We start from the raw sequence: 6668 nt of genomic DNA, 5'->3' as shown, positions 1-6668 counted from the left end.
GAAAGGAGAATGGACCTTCTTGAAGAGAAGGAAAAGGAGAAAGGTCATAATTAGTAGAAAGTTTTGGAGCAAAAATAAAAAGATGTAAAAAGGAATTAGTGTGAAAATACTTGAAATAGAAGAAAATTATTCACACAACTAAAGTTCTAGATTTAGATCATGCGTCTTAATGCATATGATAATTAAAACTAAAATAGCATTATTACAAAACATTAATACAACTTATTTACTTTGTTATTATTGTCTTACGAGATCAAGCCTCAATTAGAGATTCTATTTGTGGAGGAAAGCCAATATTCTTCATTTTTTCCCAGACTCTTCTTGTCAACTTCCATGAGGAATCCTCTGGATTTGAAGTCAGTCAGTTAGTTCTTTGTGCTGAAGTTGTTGAAGAGAGAGTTCATGGCCACTGGGTGGCCCCATACTCTGGAGTATCGACCTCTTTATGTAAGCATCCTTGTAGGTTCTGCACAATTTCAGTCAGGTTCCATCAATGGAGAGAGCTAATAAAATTCTCTCATAACTGTTATGAGGGAATTTGGATAAGGAAAGATGAGATTTTCGTACCAAGAAGATTTGTTTTAAATCTAGATTCTCGCTTACTAATTCTGAGATCGCGGTGTTTCAGTTTACTTATGCCTCTAAAATAGACATTGCATTACAGTCTAAGAATTGTTGGATAGATTAAACGGAATAATGCAGTATGAGGCATCTAATGTGATGTCTGTTATATTGCAGATGCTCAGCTACAGCTATTAACTCCCATACTCAGTGCAAGCCTAAAAACACTCTTGTAATGTACTAATTTAATACTAACAAGAGCATGGCTAATGCTAAATAACTCCTAGTTTGGGGGGGAGTGTTCAGAAAACTGAGCACCCATGGTGGTCTCCTCTGAATTATGTTAAGGTACAATAATAAAACATGTGATGGAGAAGATTGAGAAGCATACCTCAGTGTCTACGTCATCCCTCACACACTACCTGTAAGCACTTGCACCTCTAAACCATTCAAAACACAGTAAAATGTGAATCATGCTAATTCATGATATTAGTGATATGCAAGGTGAAACAAGAACCATTTCTGTTAGATCCAAGGCAGTGTAAACGTTATTTTCTGTAAGATAAAAACCAAAAACAAAAAAAAAATGTATGAGAAATATCTCATAAAAATATCACCATTTCAGACTGAGAACTTATTTATCATGTTTTTTTAAAAAAATTATCCTCCTACAGTCATGCCACCCTGAAGAAGCCCAATACCGTCTGATCTCAGAAGCTAAGCAGAGTTGGGTCTAGTTAGTACTTGGATGGGAGACTGCCTAAGAAGACAAGGTGCTGTAGGTGTAAAAAATAAAAAATAAGGAGTTGTAAGTTGACAAGGTCCTTGCAATCTGTGAGGTCAACCAAGGGTTGCCTCCCTCTCACAAATAAATAATCCTTATAAGTTAAAACATTCAAGCTCCTTTCTATTTCAAGACCCACAGCCAGGTAGGTTTGTACGTATCACAGACACACATGGGACTGATAATAATAATTCAAATGGTATTTTAGGGTTGCATCCATATTAGAAATGAATACAACTCTCTTAGAAGATTCAACTAAAATTCAACTATTTGTCTAGGAAAGAGGCAACATGGCATACTAAAAAGAACTTGGATTAATGGTCCGAAGACCCATGTTCAAGTTCTGAATTTTGATGTGACTACGGGCAAGTAACTTAATATCTCTGAACCTTAGCTTCTCATCTTTAAAGAAGCAGAAAGTATACCTGCACCAGTAACCTCAACCTTAACTAATGAGTTAAAATTTAGCGTTACAACTGGAATACTTTTGAGAGTGAAACATGGCATTATTAATAATTAAGACAGGACAATAAAGGTAAAATAAGAATATTTCTGCCAAGCTTCCGAATAATTTTCTTGGTATCATGCCTCTCGTTCGTGTCCCACAAATCTGTATTTTGACATGCACCAGCATACTTTTACTCCTTGAAAATTTGTGCTGTTCCTATAATTGTACTACGTATATAGTGGGTACCCACCAAATGTTTGTTTTTGATGAATTGAGATAACTTTATCTCACAGAATTGTTGTAAAAATTAAATGTGATGATGTTCATGAAATATTTTGATACATAATAATGTGCTTTATAATGGCTCATTATTATACTTGCTATAGAAAGTCTCATGCTAAAGAATTTGGGAGGTAGTTACCTGTCTTAAGCCTGAATGAGGAAAGAAAGGGTAAAGTGAGAACAAAACAGTACTGAAGGCCAAACCTTGAGAAATACATTTTAGGAAAAGGAGAAGAAAAAGGAGCCACATAAGAAGAAATATATACATTTCAAAAGATATTTGGGAAAGAACCAGGAGAATGTCTTTTACATATCTTTGGATCACACAGATTATTATTTTCTCTATGCCATAGAAATATATTTTCTCCATGTCAGGGAATATATCCAACTAATTTTTTTAAATCCTAAAAAACTGTGGAGTGCTGGAACATGAATTAATGATTAATGAACAAAAAAGAACGAATAAATGCATTCCTACATGATGACTGATAGAGCGAATGGAGGAAAGGGCTCTCATGTCGCTGCATAGAGTGAGAAGGAATCCCTTAACTGTAATTCCTTTCAACAATCTCTGCTACCCAGGACTCCAGAGTGAGGTTAAAAGTAAAAATTGAGAAAGCAGAGGAGATACTCTGAGCACTTACATGAGAAAAAGTATGGAAAACAAAAATTTTTCCCCTCCTTTCATCTTCAATTTCTTCTATAGAGTTATGGGTTCCCCATTTCAAATGTCTCTCTGTTCCCAGTGCCTTGAAAGTGGACTTGGATTCTCTAACTGCTGACCCTAAATGGCCTTTTCATTCAGAATCACACAGAGCGAGGATGCTATGTGTCTGATGGCTGCCTCTTACCTAGAGTGATTTCCTCAGCGTTAGCAGAAATAAAAAGATCTCTTACCTTTGTAGGATTTTAAATGATCTCGCAGTCCCTCTGGAGACTTATCAATAATATATCCCAAGACTCAGAAGACCTCTGGGCATAGGGGACAATTAAATGCTGGATGTCGAGAAAGTTTAGGAGTGAGAAAATAACACACAGTAATCGAGATAACCTTTAAAGGAATAGAGACTCCAGCTTGTGGATCCCCCCTGGTCACTCTATTTTTCCGTTCCGGGTTGACATTCCATGGAACCCTTTTATTCTCTACAGATCTCAGGGATCTGGCCTACTTATCTGTCCTTTTCTCCCCAGTTTCTACCTATTCCCTTACCTTGTATGGTTGTGGAAGAAATTGTAACATAATGAAAAGAAAACATACCTTGGAGCCAGAAGGTTCTGGTGAAGAACAAGTCTACTTTTCATTAGATATAAGTTCTTGAGTAGGTAAATGGTTCTCTTTGAATCTTAATATTGTCATTTATAAAATGGAGTTATAATAGTATTTTATAGAGTGACCATGAAGATTAAATGAGATAATACTTACACATTTCCTGAAACATACTACAATTTTTTTTTTTTTAAATTAAGGTTCCAGGACAGTTAGAACAAAAATGAAGTCTTCCTCATGTCTCAACCTTCATGATGTTAATAATTTTAGTAGCTTGGTTAAAGTGACTCCGTTTTATATATTCTCTATTCTCACGCTTTCCTTGGTGAGGACAGCCATTGTTCCTGTCTGAAATTAAAGCTGTTTGTCTTACATGAATAATACTTAGCACTGGTTTCTAATAAGAACTCAGTATATAGCAGCTAGATACATTTGTTCAGTCCATCTTATCTAGTATCTGTTCATCTGTGGTAAGTTCTGTTGGGCTTAGTTTTCATGTGATCACTCCAAACATAAAATTTGTAAGTTACCAGTGATCATGTGAAAATAACTGCTATTATTTCTAATTGCTATTACCAGTATGTCAAGTAAAAAAAGCTTACGAGACTTGTGTACATTTCTGACACTTGTTGTTTTTGAAATTTCTCTTACAATATTTACAGTGAATAGCAATCACAAGGCATAAGAGTATATACAACTGTCATCATTTATATGCATTTATTCATTAATCAAATCATTTAATGCATTTGGGTATTTATTTACTTTAAGGTTTACGAGTTTTAAGAATACATAAAGGGCTGAAGGATGATAGGAGCAATAGGAAATCTTAGACAAATTGCTATGGAAATATCAGAGGAGAAATGAGAAACAGAACATAGGACTTTAATGAAACTCCATGATGATAAAGAGAGAGAGAGAATAGCATCATACTAGAGAATAAGCAAAGGAACTTACTGAAAGCCTGTTCCAAACCAGTGTTAACTATTCCATGTAGCACAAATAGCTCTTATTTCAGGAAGGGAAATAACTCTCGGAAGAACAGGATGAAAATAAGCAGCATTCCATGATTAACACACACTGGCATAATTCAGGGTATATGTGTGACATTGGTGGGTGCTGATATGAGTTGAATACTGTTCTCATAACGTACAAATCTTTTTCCATTTTATGCAGATATGCTTTTCATATTCAAAAAGGAGAGAGTTTCCTTAAAAGTTTATTTTTTTTATTGATCATAATCAGGTATTGGTAGGATATAGATTGTGTGGCACAAAACCTATGTGACTATTATAAATCTTATCGAAATTCATTACTCTCTTACGTAAAAGTCTGTGCTAATGCAGCGGTCCTACTCCATGAAAGTCTCAGGGACTTAGGATCCTTCTATATTGTTGCTTCTTCATTCTTTGTGGTTGTCACTGTAGTCCTCATGGTTCGAAATGGCTCAGAATATATCTGGATTCCTACCAGTAAGTAGGAAGAGGGGAAAGTGGAGGGGAGGCCATGCTCTTTTCTTTGGAAGAGTGTGTCGTGGTGCTGCAAACATCATTTCTCATATCCCATGCACCAGAATTTAGTCATAAGGTTGCACCTAGCTCTAAGGGAGGCTGGGAAATGTCTTTATTCTGAATGACCACAAAGTTGGCTAAACTTGGGCTGAACTTGAGAATCAATATTGGAGGATACTTAGCAATGTTAAGCCGCAAGAACAGATTTTTGAGTGGAGATACCTAACCTAAAATAGCCTCTATCTATTCTCCATTATACTATGTGTTTTATTTTCTTTAAGCACTTTGGCTACTGGATATTTTCTTATTTATTTATTTGCTTATTTGTTTATTAAATATTTCCTCCTTTTGCAAGGTACGTTCCAGATGAGTAAACTCTTTTGTGTCTCGTTATTGCCATGATGCAATGTCTAGAACAATGCCTTGCATATAGCAGAAGCCCAATAAATAGGTGCTGACTAAAAGAATGAATTATGTGTTTCTCTTTCAAAAGTTTGACCATTGGCTTAATCAAACAGTTTATATGAAAAGAGTGAAGTTATTCATTGTATATAAACAAAATATTAATAAACAGATAAATAAAATACATTTGCATTTTTAATACTATAAAGTTTTGTTTAATTGTATATACTGTGCCAGGTTCAGAGACTTTTCATATAATTGCCCTTGTAATAACCAGCATCACGCATATGTTTCCTGATTCAATTCTTTCCAACCAAGCTGCCATGTCTGGGTTGTGGCAGGCTTCTAGTTCTCGCCTCTTTAGTCCAGGTGGGTCAAACGATGAACTCTGCCCACTTTTCCACCTTCTCCCTGTTATTGCCTAGATACTTCAGCCAACAGAAAAAAGTTGCAACCACAAGAAACAATACCAGACGTGATTTCTACGAAGATAAAAGGATTATTCCTTTTCACAGTTAGTTTGGTACATGTAAAAAACGTGGTCTTAGGGCCTAATACTGATAAAACAGAATTTGTGCTTAAGCTGCACTTTATTATATATGAATATGTGTGTATGTGTGTGGGTGTGATGATAAATATATGTCATCAAACCCACATCTATTAATAGCCACTGGATTTTTAAAAACAACCCAGGGAGATAGTCATTATCCCTATTTTAGAGATAAGAGAACAAATTCAAAGAGAATAAATGTGCCACAATAAATATACTGCAGAGACCAAAATCAAGCTGAGTCTTCAATACATATATTCCTTCTCCTATACAGATTCTCAACAGCAATACGGCTCTTTCTTTAAGCCTCAGATTTGATAGGTCATTTTAAAATAGAAAAGACATAGGGAACTTCATCACTTCCAGTGTCCCTTAGCCAGGAAAATGAGCACAGAGATTCTCAGTTACTAACATGTTACCCGCCAAGACTTGATTTAAGATCCTGATGAAAAACTCATAAATGACCCAGGACTGGAAGACTTGAGCCCAGTGTGCATTTTCCTGGCTCCTAATCCCCCCCTCTCCCTCCTCCCATGCAGTAAGGAGGATACAATCTTGGGACAAAAGACTCTGCTTAGAGATGAGAAGTCCCTGATATAAAGCCCATAAAGTTCAGGTCCTAGCCCACAGAATTATTAACAAGGCCTTGGTAAGTAAGTCTATTATAGAAATATATAGTTTTTGATATCGTCGTTGATGTTACTATTACAGCATTTTCACTAAAAAAAAAAAAAAAAAAAAGAAACACAAAAAACAAAACCCTTCCCTTTGACCCAGAGAAAAGCGAATGTTAGAATATTTACTTAGGAATTTCCCGTCGATCCCTTACTATGTAGTCGCTACTTTATAACCGGTCCCTAGAAGGG

Source organism: Rousettus aegyptiacus, unplaced genomic scaffold (assembly GCF_014176215.1).
Source record: "Rousettus aegyptiacus isolate mRouAeg1 unplaced genomic scaffold, mRouAeg1.p scaffold_m13_p_5, whole genome shotgun sequence".
In the NCBI taxonomy this organism is placed as follows: Eukaryota; Metazoa; Chordata; class Mammalia; order Chiroptera; family Pteropodidae; genus Rousettus; species Rousettus aegyptiacus.
The sequence above is the reverse complement of the archived record's forward strand: the minus strand, read 5'-3'. Positions refer to the sequence as shown.